The 15,547-nt window shown below is 38.7% G+C and overlaps 1 protein-coding gene across 1 annotated transcript in view; it reads left to right on the top strand.

Moving 5' to 3' along the window:
• NRG3 (neuregulin 3) overlaps nt 1–15,547 on the top strand; it is a 923,439-nt gene that overhangs the window by 856,527 nt on the left and 51,365 nt on the right. The window lies entirely within an intron of this gene.

Raw genomic sequence — 15,547 nt, 5'->3', positions numbered from 1 at the left:
ACCACCCCATCATTGAGAGCTGTTTCTATCCAGCACAGTGATGGCTGCTCCTATCTGACACAAGCTGGCCTTAATCTTCTTTTCTGTAGATCAGTCACTTCAGCTCTCTAACAGTTTCTGTTGATTTATGTTTGTCCTGGTCCTATAATGTGATTCCTTTGTGTGTGGAGCCCAAAGACCATTTTAAGGTAGGCATAATTCGTTATTTAAATAGTTTTTTCTTTTATGCAAAATTGGGTATTTAGTGTGTCAACATGGTATTAATAGGAGTAACAGAGGAGCTCATATTCATGGCAAGTAAATTACTAACGAGGGGAAATGATCTGCCTATCACTTAAAATATTTGTGTCAGTATGGCCCAATTGTGATAAAGCAAGAAATGTTTAACATTTAAAGTTGTGGTTTCTTCAACATCTGTAGAGCATATGGAGTTAGATACCCATTTAGGCCCCCATCCTGCAAGTTACCCTACCTGGGAATACTGTGAGCGAACAGAAAGCCCCCTGGATTTATGGGGTTTGCTATGGGAGCAAGGGCCTAGCCACATTCAAACCCCCCAATTCAGCGTGTGCTTAGATCCAAAGCAAAGCACTTAAAGCATGTGCATTGACTTCAAATAGCTCAATCTTGCTTAGTTTATTAAAAAGAAGATTGAGATGCAACTCGATTACAGTATCTAAATAGCTTCATAGGGAGAAAAAAACCTAGGTGTACTAATGGGCTCTTTAATCTAGTGAGGAATGGCATAATAAGAACCAATGGCTGGCTGATGGCCAGCCAGATGTATTCAAATCAGGAGATTAGCACACTCTTTTCTTTTTAACCGTGAGGGTGATTAACCATTGGAACAAACTAACGTGAGCACTGGTGGATTCTCCATCTCTTGATGTCTTCAGATCAAAACTGGGATGCCTTTAGACAAATACAAGTTATTGGACTCAATACAGCAGTAACTGGGTGAATTTTAATGGCCTGTGATATACAGGAGGTCACACTAGATGATCTAATGGATCCTTCTGCCTTTAAGTGTACAAAGCTGTGAAAATGTAATGCTGAAGTTAAGTACATGCTTAAGTGCTTTGCTGAATCAGGGCCAGAGGAGCTTGCCGGGACATAAATTTAGACGTTACATGCTCATATCCTCAATTTTGAATGAATGGCATTTTTTTCTGTATTTTTTTTTAAGTTTAAGACTTTTGGCGGGGGGAGAGAAGGGGAGGGTACTGCAGTTGACCTATCATTGCTTTTGTAATTTAGCAGAAGTTGCATGAAGTTTTGACCAAGCAAGCATTATTTATTTATTTATCTTCATGGTGTTTTTTTTACCAGTAAAGTTTGTGCTGCACCTATTGCGTGTACTAGTATAGTCTGTGCTGTAACTGATGCATCATGGTATGCATACAGAAATTAACATGCAAGTAACTGTGTGTTTGGCAGCTTGCTCTCTGTAGTCACTGCCAAATGCTTTTAGTAGCTCTCTCAATGTGGGTGTATAGAGAATGTTAGTGGCTGGCCATTCTCACAGGCTAATGATTTAATTGTGTCTTAAAGCCACCACCCATGTTAATGGACTTATGGTGCTGCTGCCAAGGCTCAGCATAAACTCCTGGGTGCATTATCCCTCATCTGGCACAACACCTCCAAGGGTAAAGGAGAAGCTTGGTTTGTAAAAGTTACCCTATTAGCTTAAATATTCTCTCTGCCAGTGTAGGATTGTTTCATTTTGCCCATTGTCTAGTGTTTTGTCCTGTGTAGATTTAAATGTGCCAAGCAATGGGGTTTCCACTACTTTCCTTGGGATGTTATTCTGTAGCCTACTATGTACTACTGACAACAAGTTTTTCTCCTGATATCTGTCCCAGATTGTGACTAGCCCTGTGCTAAGAGCTGCAAGTGTGGGACAGGCCCAGGGACAATCACGATCCTGGATACTGCTCCCTTTGTGTGCCCCAAAGGGGGCAGGGAGGAGGCAATGCTTCTGGCGCACTTGGCAGCCCTCATAACCCAGTTGCACTGGCTTACAAAGTGAGCTGGTCTCACCAGTGGAGCAGGCTGCATACACACGCACACCTGGGTGCTTAGGAAGGGAGTGGCCTGTGGCCGAGTGCAATTCCACAATACCTTGTATGCAGTATGGTGCCTCTTTGGCACAATCTAGCACTAATCTTTCCTTGCAATTCAGTCTCTTCAGCTCCTAATCGCATTTTGGTTCCCATTCTATGGAAGAAAGGGTTAGGTTAAGGGGTTGGGATTTGGAATAAGAAGAGAGCAGCTAATTAGACATGCCTTCCTGTTGCATGTAGAGTCCTATTTAGAACTAGCTGTGTCTAAATAATATAACTTCTGCTGGTTTACCTACAACAGTGCCACTTAAGGAATTAAACTGAACATGATCCAATAGAAATCTGTCTTGGAGGAATTAATCACACCTTCTCTCTTGTTTTTCCTGAGACTATAAAAGGCACGCTCAGGTAGTGCAATATGCTTCTGTTTTAGTCGTGGAAGAGGAGGAGAGACAAAGGGACATAGACATTTTTCAGTGGTAGCAGAGTCATCTTCACAAGTTCCCATTTAGTGCTAACCCTGTGTTTTCATTAACTATCAGCATCAACTCAGGCATCCTAGGTATAACAGCAACAGTAGAACTAAAGACAGCAGCAGGGAAATATTGTAGCTTGACTTGATGGATCAGTGACAGCATAACCATCAGTAGTATCTGTCAAATTTATTTTTGGCATCTTTCCTTTTGTTGGTAGTAGTAGATTTGAGTAGCAAATGGGCTAATGAGGTGAGACTTCTGTAAGATATATGGGTGAGGTTTGTATTAATGTATTCTCTTACAACTTGCAGTGGCACAGGTTTGTGGGTTACGTGCATTGTGACATTTGGAAATAAAACCAAATACCAACACGGCAACGCAGGCAGTGATATGCTAGATGTTAGCCGATCTGATGCCTATCATGGGGCTTACAATCACAAAACAAGCACCAACAGTTAAGGCAACATTCAAGTATCAAACCTCATGTGTCAAAATTAATATAAGTTTATTCTTTTGCATATACAGTATTCTCCTAATTATCCAGATAGCAAGGGGGACGTGGATTGTATATAGGTAATCAAGAGTTCCTATAATAGAGAGGGCAGCAGCCATTCAGTAGCGGGAAAGCCTCCCCCATTGCCAGGGCTCATCCTTCCTCCTCATCCTCACAGTCCCGGTCAAGGTCTCTGCTCTGCCTTGCAGGACCACAGCCTCCGTTCCAACCCTTGAACCTGCAGGGATTGGGGGTCATTGGCCCTGCAGCAGCTCCATGTCCACTGTTACAGCCCCGCTCACTCACTTCCACAACACTGGGGCAGTGGAGGGATCCCTGAAATGCTACAGGAGCCATTAAGCAACAGGGAGGCCTCCCCTGCAGCCAGGGGCTCATCCTTTGCCACCTCCTTACCTCTGCATTATCTGAATCCCTTCCTTGTCCTCCAGTATGAGATACAAGGAAAGGATTCAGATAATGTGGAGGTTGAGATAAAAGAGTTTCGGATAAAAGGGAGTGTATCATGTAGTATCTTTTATATAGCAAAGGTATCACAAAACACTTTTAAACAGTGTTTTTCAAAAATACAAAGAATGTAATGATTGTGCACCTGATCCAAAATCAGTTGAAGTCAATGAAAAAAAGTACCATTAACTTTAGTGGGATTTGTATTAGACCTTAAATAGGTAAATAAAACAATCATAATATGTTCAGCAATAACACACACAGGAAGTGAAACGCATCTGTATGAGTCAGTAAAGTGTACCTAAATGGCACTTTCACGGCTTATTCCATGTATCACCATAGTAGCAAAGCTGAGCAACATAGGGCCTATATGAAGTTGCAGGCCCAGCTGAGCCTTTGTGTATAGAATTTTCGGAGGGAAACTAGTTAAACTAAATCTCAGTTTGATGCAGAAGAAACATTAATATCACAAGTAAGTTTCTCTGTTTTAAATCTTTATGTGCTAATCTTGGCCAGGAAAAGAAAATTTAAAAAGGAAGATTTTCAAAGACAGAAATAGTAGTTGGGTACCTAACTCCCTTTGTCTTTGTGGATGTTAGGCACCTAACTGCCATTTGTGCCTTTGATCATCTCTCCCAGAGGATTAAGGAAATGGCGGGAAGATAAAAGGGAATAGGAAGTGTAATAAATAAAAAGCAGAAGAGCGCAAAGAAGATAAAATAAAAATGAAAGAGGAAGGATGGAAGAGAGATAGCAGGGAGGCAAAAAGAGCTGCTGAGAGACAGCCAAAAAAAGGGGATGGGGGAGGGCTGGTTGATTGACAGTTCCAGTGGAAGAGTAAAAAAGAGCTTTGGACTTTACAACCTTCTGCTGAGAGAACAAGGGATAACTCTTTGTCTCTGAAGAAAGCTCAGTTTGAAAGGGTTGAAAGATCAGGCAAATAGTGTGTGTGTTTATGTGCATGTGTGTCTGTATACAGGCTATTGCCAACCACAGCCATTCCCAAAATCATGAGTCAATCCCCAGGAACCATGAAAGTGACTTAAAATTATGAAACTTAAAAAAAAAAAGTTGATTCCTTTTTTATTTTCCTTCTGGTATTTGAGCCTTTATGGTTCATGTTTTCAAACTTTTCTTCATAACTATGGAGGCTAGAAACTTTCTGCTGTTTTCGTTTTAAATGTAAACTGAGATTTGTGATGTAATCACATGATTTCAGCAACTGGGGCATTAAGAAAAAGAAATTACACTAACTGGAATAACTTAATGCAAGTTGATAACATGTGTGTGCATGCACACACACACACACATGCACAGATGGAGTTCTTTGCGAAGAAAAGCTTTTGGAGATCTACATTCCAAGTAGATCCTAATGTATGGGTATGGCTGAGGGAATCCTGTAAATCCTCTCTCTCAGTAAGAGCTATGTGAAACCTTCACAGTTCACACCAAGTGACAATATTGTGGAAGTGCCTGCCAAAACCATTTCAGATGTTTTCAAAGCCTCTGGATGACAATGGTCAATGATGCCACACAAAGGCAGTATGCATCCTGTTGAAACACTGGCTGACTGGTTTGGCTTGTTGCATGCTTTGGAAACTGATTTAACATCAGAAGATTCCTTCCATGTTTTCTTCATTTCCTCTGTCCTGTACACTCGTTCACCTCACTACAGGCTCCGTTATCACTCAGAGTGGTCATGTGATTGTCTCCGTGGCACTCATGGAGTCAGACCTCTGCCTGCCAGTCACAATTACATCTACTATGCTAAACACTGCCTGGTGCAGATGCTAGAGGGCAGTTACCTGTGATAATAAACACCTCTTTGTGGGCCTGATTCTGCCTTCTCATCTGAGTAAGGATGAGCGATTCAGGCTATGTGATAGTACACACTCCACAAAGCACTTTTTAGCTGTTCTACCCTGGCTGGCATAGCAGTAGGGTATGGCGATACTCTTTCACTGTACCAGCTGGAATTCTAGGGAGTTGAGCATGAATCCCAAGTCCTCCAACTGTCCCACAGAGACTCTTTCTCATGTGTGCTCCTGCTGTTGACTTTACTGTTACTGGGGCATTGGCATCATTCAGCCTCTGCCGGGTGGATGACTCATTCCTGCTGGTGCTGCCTATGCTGAGGGGCTTTTGGCTATGCTAGGCTTTCCACACAGCTCAGGACCCTGACGATGCTGGTTGCCTAAGAGAAGTGCAAGAGGGATCAGTCCCTGCAGCCTTTCTGCTCCAAGTTTCAACATCATCATCATTATCTTTCATGCAACATGAATCCTTTGTGAGTGTGGAGAAGGAAATTAAGGTGTTAAAGTGGAAGCTTCCTTTCACAGCCACCAAGGAACAAGGGGTTTTGTTCCTTATCTTAACCACTAGGATTTTGTTGTCCTTGTTCATCAGTGTCTATGCCCTCCTCTTCCACTCCCTACATGTCATCATGCCAGCCATCTTAGGCAAAGAGTAGAAGGAAACAGTATTTCAAAATATGGCAATCAGGAGCATTCACTCTGTAGGCCTGAGCCCCAATCTCTACCTCCCATGTTTGTCTCACTGATTAGCGAGGGTTAGTTTTGGTAAGTTAAACATGAACTTTTGGTCAGCATTCTTCTGCTGGTGCATCTGCTGGGAGTTGACAAATGCTACAGAATCTATGCAGCCCGTGTTCCTGACTCCCCACATTCCAGTTATACTGCTGCCCCTTTGGAAGAAATATGTTGCTTCTTTTGGAATGTTGGGAACATCTCTGATTCTGCTCCCAACACCTTTCCCTGTCTGAGGAATGTGTAAGGATGAAACTGAAATAAGATATGCTGTGAATATCCTGAGATGGTGCTAATATAAACTAATCAGTTTCCAGGCAGAAATAGCAGGAATTCCAGAAGGTAGCACATATTTTCCAGTATAACCTTAGTTCCTGTCCTTGATGGTGGCTAAGGTATTATTAATTAAAATGGTTACTAGTGTCTTAGAGCAGACAAAAATATAAGTGATTTGCCAGACTTGTTAGGTAACTCTTAGCATATCAGGTTTCTGGGGCCAGTCTATCCCTCTCAACTCAGGCTTGTTCAAATCACTATGCACATTGGCTAGAAAAAGCTCTGTAGCTGCTGATACTGCTTATAGAATCATAGAACTGGAAGGGACCTCAAGAGGTCTTCTAGTCCAGTCCCCTGAACTCATGGCAGGACTAAGTATTATCTAGACCATTCCTGACAGGTATTTGTCTAACCTGCTCAAAAAATCTCCAATGACGGAGATTCCACAACCTCCCCAGGCAATTTATTCCAGTGCTTAACCACCCTGACAGTTAGGAAGTTTTTCCTAATGTCCAACTTAATAATTGGACATTAGGAAAAATAGTCTCTGCTAGCCATTTATCTTTTTTTCTTACAGGCCGCAGGCAGTATCCTGTTTGGAAGTTAGCTGGGCTTTTTTCTTCTGATTATTTTGTAACTCACCTCTCATTTAAATAAATCCAAAGTAGGACCCGCATTGTGTGGAAAATCTCTCTCTCTCTCTCTCTCTCTCTCTCACACACACACACACACACACACACACACACACACACACACACACACACACACACACACACTATTGAAGCTCAAGAAAGCCGTTTAATAGGCCAAGACCATTTGTATGGATAATGGCAAGTATTTGTTCGCTGGTACATGGAATTTGCATGACAAACGTTAAGATTGAATTTTTCATGAAGGAAAACAACAAACTAAAACAAGCCTGATCGGACTCAGATAATGAATTTCACTGATAAGGAATGACATTATCGCTCTTAGCTAAAATTGAATGTGAATGGATAAGCCTGATAATGGAATCATGTTGTCTTAGTGATGGAATGTCAATACATGAAAACTCCTAATCAGTAATATCAGCCATTTTTTTGGTAAAGAATGAGTCACCCCTTGATCCCATTAACTGTCTATGAAGCTATTTGAGATCTAAGATTTAATGAATTTATTACATTGAAACTACCTAATGAAAGCTTATAATGCTAGTTAGATTTGAGTGCCAATTGTACCTGACACAAATTCTAAACTTGCCCTGAGACCAAAGGAAATGATTAGTTTATAGGGAACCAAATTTAAAATCAGTTTAGCTTCAGAATTACAACTTTGGTGTTTAAAAAAGGGTAAATCAAAATACCATGTTACAGTAAGCAGCTGCTCTTGCCATTGTGGAGCTGCTGGGACTGTCGGCATTTTCACTCCTAGAATACCTATATTTTCAGACATACAGTAGAACCTCAGAGTTAGGAACACATCAGGAATGGAGCTTGTTTGTAACTCTGAAATGTTCATAACTCTGAACAAAACATGGCTGTTCTATTAAAAGTTAACAACTGAACATTGACTTAATACAGCTTTGAAACTTTACTCTGCAGAAGAAAAATTCTGTTTCCCCTTTATTTTTAGTAGTTTACATTTAACACAGTACTGTGCTGTATTGCTTTTTTTTTCTTTTGCTTTTTTTTTTTGTCTCTGCTGCTGTCTGATTGTGTACTTCCAGTTCCAAATGAGGTGTATGGGTTGATTGGTCAGTTTGTAACTCTGGTATTTGTGACTCTGAGGTTCTACTCTATATTAAATTTCACTTCCTTTTCCTTTTCGCCTTTTAAATGTAGGAAGATAAAGGTGGAAATTGTTTAAGGGATGAGTTTGCCTGTATCATTTCCCCCTCTATGCATACCCACAAAAAGGACAGAGAAAATCAGCCCACAATTTATTAAAGCAATCTAGAATTTCTTATGGGCTATCCATTATACCATGCTGCTGCTTCTATTCTGAGTCATGCTTCTTAGGAGTGAAGATAGAATAAGCTCTGAATTTCCTGGCATTTATGTGGTGAAGACTAAAGCATAGAATTATTTTAACATAATTTGCTTTGGCATTTATATGAGAAAAAACACTTGGGAAGCAAGTGCATGTCAGACATAACAATGAGAAAATATGGGTCTTTTATTTTTTTTTTTAATTTATCTGATAGCATGCAGTTATCTTCAGCAAACCCCAGCATGTCTGTTTACGATGGGAGTGAGGAAGATAACAGATTGTATAAGGTTTAATATTTCTAGGAGAAATTACAGTGTGAATATAAATGTACATGTATATTTAAAATTAAAGACCAAATCTTAAGTAAATACTACCTAACAGATTTTATTTTAAAATGAATAAATTAAATAAATATCTTTATTTTTTAGTTCTCTTATTTTATTAGTTAATTGTTCTGTTGGATGTTTGTGGGCCTATTTGATTTTGATTTGATCGCCACTGACGTAGGAAGTCCAAGGGGAATACTTTGATGAATTACTGTTTCTCTATAATTTTATCAGCTCATATGCACTAGGTGGTTCTCCATAGTTGTTTTGTGGAATATTTTCCAAAGATATTCCAGTAAATTCCTAAACATGCAAGAGTTTAAGAGCATCTCACAGGCATGGGCAGCAATGCCCATATTGGTTTAATTACTTACAAATGCAACACAATCTGTTTTAATTAAATGGGTCATAGTACATCTATTTTTGTCCCAGTCACACAGTTAGTATCATGTATGGTGTTCTCTAAGGCCTTGCAACAATGTTCTTTCTTTTCATTACAAAGTACTGATATATGAAGGCATAATTTATCTCATTTATACAACAGAAACAATATTTTTTAGAACTGACAATATTGAGACAAATAAGTTGTCAGTCTTAGGCCCTGGTCCTGCAAAGACTTAAGTGTGTGCTCCATTTCCACACACTCAGTAGCCTAAATGAAATCAGTGAGTCTACTCACAGAGCAAAACGTTAAGTCCCTATGTAAGTTTTGATCAGAATCTGTAAGAGTGGATTTGACATAGCAGAAGAGACTCAGGAACAAGACTACTGTACTTTCTGGGATGTTATATGCATTTTGTTCAGTACCGGATAGGATGAAATGTGACTACATGGCATGCTAGTGAGTGCTGGAAAAAGAGTTACGTTTATGGATCACTGACAATCATTTTGAGTTTGATGGCAATAGTAACATATGGGATAAGTTCAGAGAAGATCAGTAGCCTTGTAAGCAGTTTAAAGTCAGGCTGAGTGGGATGAGGTGACAGAAGGTGAGGGGAGAGACATGTATCTTCTCTGGGAATTAAAGGGGAAAAGATAGATAACATAAAAACTGAGAAATTGATTTAATGTTGCATAAGCTGAGCAGGATTTGGTCTCCAGGACCCACAGTGCCTATTGTCCTCAGTGATTTTGTCTGGTTCTTACATTTTAGGAAATGCCTTCTTTCCACACTTTTCATTAAACAAAATGCTCTGAATCACAATGCTTTCCTATTTTCATTCCAGCAAGGGTGTATTTTCTTGAGTATTTTGGAATACTATTTAAATACTATGTAAACTCTAAATGGACTTCTTATTGTAACTCTTTAGCGGAAATATTTATATTGGTTGATGTGTTGGTTTATAGCTTATGGATCTTTTCTTGTTTGCTAATTAGATGATGTGGCAACTACTTAGAGTATTTCTTTTAAGAGTATAATTATAGTAGCTTATTTAACAAGGTGTGTAAATGTGGAAATACAGAGGGAAGCACCATATTTTCAGTCATGCTTTAATCTGAGATGAATTATTAGGTAAAAGAGTGATGAAGAAATACAATAGCTGCCATCCATTTTGCATCCAGAGATAAGGTAACATCAGGGAATATTTATTATTGTTTATTAATGATACATGGATCAAGCCCCAGCTACATTAAAGACAGAATTTCAATTTATGAACTACCATGAGAGCTGCGCTTCTCTGGGACAGTGTAGATCACAAAGCCGAGAAGGTAGCATGTCTGAGCTGGGGACAAAGCAGTCTCAGTTGAGGGGATCAGCCCATGGAACAATCTTCCAGAGGAGATCAGGGGGATCCAGAGTCTGGCCATCTTTAGGAAATGCTGCAAAACCTTCCTCTTTGAAAAGGCCCTTCCATTATAAGAATGACACTCAAAATCTTCTCCCTTAAAAGGTGAATTAATAAAATGTAAACAATCATAACGAAAACTCCATTTTCAGGAAGAATTTCTACCCTGAACAGGGAGAAGTTTGGCAGAAACTCCATGAAATTTACTGGGGACTTATCTATTGCTGTAGATTTTACATGGAAGGTATTACAATACTATAGTGGCAGTAATTTAACATGTTTGTATATAGGTGTGTGTCTGTCTGTTTTTGTATTATAGTAGCACCTAGAGGCTCCCCATTCTTCCAGACAATGTGAAAACACATAGTAAGTAGACCTGTTAAAAATTGTGGTTTTTTTCACACAAATTTTGTTTTCATTCAAAATTTTGTGTGAAAATTTTCATTTTTCTCACTTAGAGAGAATGTTACTTTCTCTTTTAACTTTTTTATTTTTCCCTAACTTTTCTAGTGAGATGAGGTTAAAAGAGAGAGAAGAGAAGTGCCATAATTTTGAAATGAAAAAAAATCATATTTCCCCATTTTTTTATTTCAATAATTTTAAAAGCAAAAAAAATTTGACAAAACTCCATTTTTAAATTGAAAAAAATTATCATTGAAACTTTTTTTTGATGGGGACAGGAGTTAAATTTCAAATGACACAACAAGGGTAGGAAAGAAAACAGAAATGAGGTTACTATATCCAGATGAAACACACAATTTCTGAAACAAGTAGCAAAAGAAACAGGAAAGTTCTTGGTGAAGATTTTAAGATTAGCACATTAACGGCAAACAAGTTTAGTATCACAGAATGCAGCATGCCTAATATTGTTGTGATTCCTGTATTTCAGAAAGGAACAGGAAAGAGGGCTAAGGAACTTTTATATTTGTGAACTGTGTCTGGGTAAGATATTAGAACCTAGTGCCCAGTTCCACAGACTTCTAGGGGTTTAGATAAGCATTAAGGAGATACTGGCAAAACAGTTTGTTTAAAAGAAATACAGAGTTGAACCTTGACTCAAAATGTGATTTAGATCTGCCCCGTGAGAGCCATATCTGGAGATATTATTATAAAAGTTTATTACATTTCTGAACTTACTGTAATAGGATATGTCTGCACAGCACACTCCTTTCGATGGTGTATAGAGAGCTTACATAGCTAGCTCCCATAGCACAGGTATAAGGAACACAGTAGATGGTGAGGCACTGCTTAGGTGAGTAAACTGGAGATATGTATCCTACTCAGCTCTCTACTAGCCCAAGCTATGCCTCCCTTTCTGCTTTTCACTCCAGTGGGGAAAGGCTCCTGTAGTTCCCAGGGCAGTCGCCTAGGGCGCTAACATTTGGGGGGTGGCAACCGCGGTGGCCGGATCTTCGGCCGCCCTGGTCATCGGTGGTATTTCAGGACAGGACCTTCTGCTGCCTAGGGCGCCAAAAAGGCTGGCGGCGCTCCTGGTAGTTCCCCACTGTGAACCGGCAGCTGCCCACTGCAGAAGCCTTTCTTTGCAGTGCGAAAAGGCTCTGGCAGCTCCCTGCTACAAGAGCCTTTCACTGACACAGACTGACCCATACTGCAGCATGGACACAGCCTGCTTTTCAGCAAAATCTACCAGAGCTGGTATCTACTCAAAAGCAGTATGACTGGGAATCATTAAACTGAAAAACTCTGTAATGATGATAGCCCCGCTCTTGTAAAATGATTCATCTGGCCAGAAAGGTCTGCCTGCATGGATCACTTTACAGGATTAGATCTATGTAAGCAACCATGGGAATGGGTAATAAAGAGAACGCTGCTTCAATGTTCATGTATATTTGCACCAGAAAAACACATAGTTTGGCTCAGTAACATCTAATGCAGATCTGGAGTTTACACAAGCCTGTTTGGAAATTGACTAAAACAAAACAAAATAAAAAAATCTGATGAGAATAGGATTTACTGCAATTTCCCAGTGTTTTCCTGTCTAAGTCAGTCAATTTCTTATGGAACTTTTGTATTTTCAGGGCGAGTTTAGATGAATAAAGGGGGTATATTTGGACGTGTGTTTGTGTAAAAATTACTGTGCCCTTTTGAATCTCAGATTTCACTGGGAGAGAAGTCTGTGGGAGTTGACAGTATCTGACTAAATCACTTATTAATTGTCATTGATTGAGCACTAGAAGTAGTAGAAGAAAATAAATATTTGAATTTGTATTTATATTACAACTAGGGCTGTTGATTAATTGCAATTAATTCATGTGATTAACTAAAAAAATTAATCACAATTAATCACACTGTTAAACAATAGAATACCAATTGAAATGTATTAATTTTTTTAGATGTTTTTCTACATTTTCAAATATATTGATTTCACTTACAACGCAAAATACAAAGTGTACAGTGCTCAATTTATATTCTTTTATATTACAAAAATGTGTACCGTAAAAATGGCAAACAAAAGAAATAGTATTTTTCACTTTACCTCATACAAGTACTAAAGTGCAATCTCTTTATCTTGAAAGTGCAACTAACAAATGTGGATTTTTTGTTACATAACTGCACTCAAAAAGAAAACAATGTAAAATTTTAGAGCCTACAAGTCCACTCAGTTCTACTTCTTGTTCAGCTAAGACAAACAAGTTTGTTTACATTTACAGGAGATAAAGCTGCCTGCTTCTTATTTACAGTGTCACCTGGAAGTGAGAACAGACATTTGCATGCACGGTTGTAGCTGGCATTACAAGGTATTTATGTGCCAGATATGGTAAACATTTGTATGCTCCTTCATGCTTTGGCCAGCATACCAGAGGACGTGCTTCCATGCTGATGGTGCTCATTAAAAAAATAGTGTGTTAACTAATTTTGTGACTGAACTTATTGGGGAGAATTGTATATCTTCTGCTCTATTTTACCCACATTCTGCCATATATTTAATGTTATAGCAGTCTCGGATGATGACCCAGCACATGTTGTTCATTTTAAGAACACTTTCACTGCAGATTTCACAAAACACAAGAAGGTACCAATATGAGATTTCTAAAGATAGCTACAGCACTTGACCCAAGATTTAAGAATCTGAAGAGACTTCCAAAATCTGATCAGGATGGGGTGTGGAGCATGCTTCCAGAAGTCTTAAGAAAGCAACGCTCCGATGTGGAAACTACAGAACCCAAACCACTAAAAAAGAAAATCAACCTTCTGCTGATGGCATCTGACTCTGATGATGAAAATGAACATGCTTTGGTCCGCACTGCTTTAGATTGTTATTGAGCACAACCCATCATCAGCATGGGCCCATGTCTTCTGGAATGGTGGTTGAAGCATCAAGGGACATATGAATCTTTAGCGCATCTGGAACATAAATATCTTGCGACACTGGCTACAACAGTGCCATGTGAATGCCTGTTCTTACTTTCAGGAGACATTGTAAACAAGAAGCTGGCAGTTTTATCTCCTGCAAATGTAAACAAACTTGTTTGTCTGAATGATTGGCTGAACAAGAAGCAGGACTGAGTGGACTTGTACACTCAAAAGTTTTACATTGTTTTATTTTTGAATGCATTTTTTTTGCATATAATTCTATATTTATAAGTTCAACTTTCATGATAAAGAGATTGAACTACAGTACTTGTATTAGGTGAATTGAAAAATGTTTCTTTTATTTTACAGTTCACATACTTGTAATAAGTACACTGTAATAAGTGATCACTGTACACTTTGTATTGTGTTCTGTAATTGAAATGAATATATTTTAAAATGCTGAAAAGAGCAAAAAATATTTAAATAAATGGTATTCTATTATTAACAGTGTAATTAGTCATGATTATTTTTTGTAATCGCTTGACAGCTCTAATTACAATATATTATTAGAAGGAGAAAGAGGACCCAGGCAAAGACCTTTAAAGTAATAAATGGCCATGTTTATTGTTTAAATGTTGTTAGTAATGGTAAAATAGAGTTGCCAAGGAGGCGAAGTGTTAAAATTCTTACCCCTGAATAACTAGCAATCTATACTGTGAGGAATGCTGTCTGTGTGCAGTCTTCAGCAACTAGCAATGCTCTGTCAATACTACATAATATATCACTAAGCTGATATTTTGTACAAGTCATGGATCTATGGTTTTACTTTTTGGTATATACTGTCTTGAAAGAGAATCACTTTTGTGTTTTTTACTCAACACATGTAAGGGTAGCAGGATTGAGTCTGGTATTAGTAACTCACACTGATGTTAGTCTGCACTGAAAGACTCTAAACCCAGAAAGGAAAGCTGGGTTTGTCTACGGATCACATTGCTTGTACCATGCCTTTTCCCTTTTTGACAAAAAATACACCCCTCCTTTATGTTCAAAAAATTTCACTCAGCTCTATTAGAGACATAACCAATCTCACTCACTTGCATATATCACCTCTGTGTTCTCCCCAATCCCCATCAGAAAACCTATTTTGGCATTTAGATATTTCTATATCTGCATATTTTCCTGCAGTCTTGTGCCTTTATCTTCTGTTGCAGTTAAGGGATAATGATATGAACCAAGCTGTTTGACACCTTGCCAGCCTGGAGAGGAAAGCCAGGGGAGGGGAAGCCTTACTTTTAAGGAGCTATTGATCAACTTCAATATGTGGAGTTCCAGTTGTATATTAACCAGCTGATGTTTGCACTCAAAACTTTTCTTGTTTTGCTAGTTTGTTTATTTCAATTCAGTTTCTGCTTTCAAATTAATTAGAAAATGATAAAGTTTATCAAGTATTACTTTAAGAAGCTTCCATGAAAGTAATGCCCTGTGCAATGTAGCATCGCAGTCTTTGGATTTCATCCAGCTCTATTGATTTTTTTTAAAATAGCACTGTAAATCACTCTGTGTTTTATGTTGTTTGTAAGCTTGGAATCCAAGGCATGACATGGAAAACAAGAGATAGTAGTACCACTTAGTCCAAACAAAAAACTAACTTCATTTTTCGGTTAGAAAAATGCTTGAATTCTAGTGAGCCTTGTGAAACTTAACAAGCTTTACTCAGTCCTGGTTATGTCTTTAGGCCCAGGTTCTTTAACCACCGAGATATTCAGAATGATACTGACAAGACTGGAAATTACTGCTGAAGCCAAAGATAAAATTAAACATCCTTGGTCTTT

This window comes from Mauremys reevesii, linkage group 7 (assembly GCF_016161935.1).
Source record: "Mauremys reevesii isolate NIE-2019 linkage group 7, ASM1616193v1, whole genome shotgun sequence".
NCBI lineage: Eukaryota > Metazoa > Chordata > Testudines > Geoemydidae > Mauremys > Mauremys reevesii.
The sequence above is the reverse complement of the archived record's forward strand: the minus strand, read 5'-3'. Positions and strand labels throughout refer to the sequence as shown.